This window comes from Pterocles gutturalis, unplaced genomic scaffold (genome assembly GCF_000699245.1).
Source record: "Pterocles gutturalis isolate BGI_N339 unplaced genomic scaffold, ASM69924v1 scaffold14012, whole genome shotgun sequence".
Lineage (NCBI taxonomy): Eukaryota > Metazoa > Chordata > Aves > Pterocliformes > Pteroclidae > Pterocles > Pterocles gutturalis.
In genome coordinates, this window is record NW_010112944.1 from 15,139 (window position 1) to 15,681 (window position 543).

Consider the following 543-nt stretch of genomic DNA (forward strand, 5'->3'; position numbering starts at 1 on the left):
CCGCTCTCGAGAGTTGGCAAAACCTGCCGGCGCCAGGGTGCAAAGTGGGGCCTCCTGGATGAGCATGGAAACCCAAAGCGGAGGAGGATGAGGAGCACCGGGCAGGCTGTTGGCTTCAAGGTGAAGCGATTTGCTTGGGGTATGGGACAAAAGAAAATCAGGTTTGGCAGAATTGCCAAGATCTTGGCTGGAGAGGGCAGAGATGCTGCCGCCGGCAAGCCCAGCGCTTACAGCAGCGTCCGTCTGGGGAACTGGCGATAAAGGAGCCCAGTGCAGTTCGCAGGAGCTCCTCCAAAAGCTAATCTGTCTCACCGTCCCCTCACATTGCAGACACATTAAAGTAAGAAATATAATCCATGGCAATCAATCACCGCTGCGTCCTGGCTTTCTCTCCTCTTTATGCGGTGGCATAATGACTTTTCCACCAGTTTCTGGCAAGATAATTGAAATGAAATGGAAAATATTTTCTTACTTGTCATAAAATTTGCTGCCGGTGAAATAAGAGTAACTTTAACTCTTCATGGCGTAGCTCCCATCCCCTGT

The 543-nt window shown here is 50.6% G+C and overlaps 1 protein-coding gene across 1 annotated transcript in view; it reads right to left on the reverse strand.

The window, feature by feature from the left end:
- Positions 1-543, reverse strand: part of TNMD (tenomodulin) — an 8,462-nt gene that overhangs the window by 7,342 nt on the left and 577 nt on the right. The gene's annotated exons all lie outside the window — the stretch shown is intronic.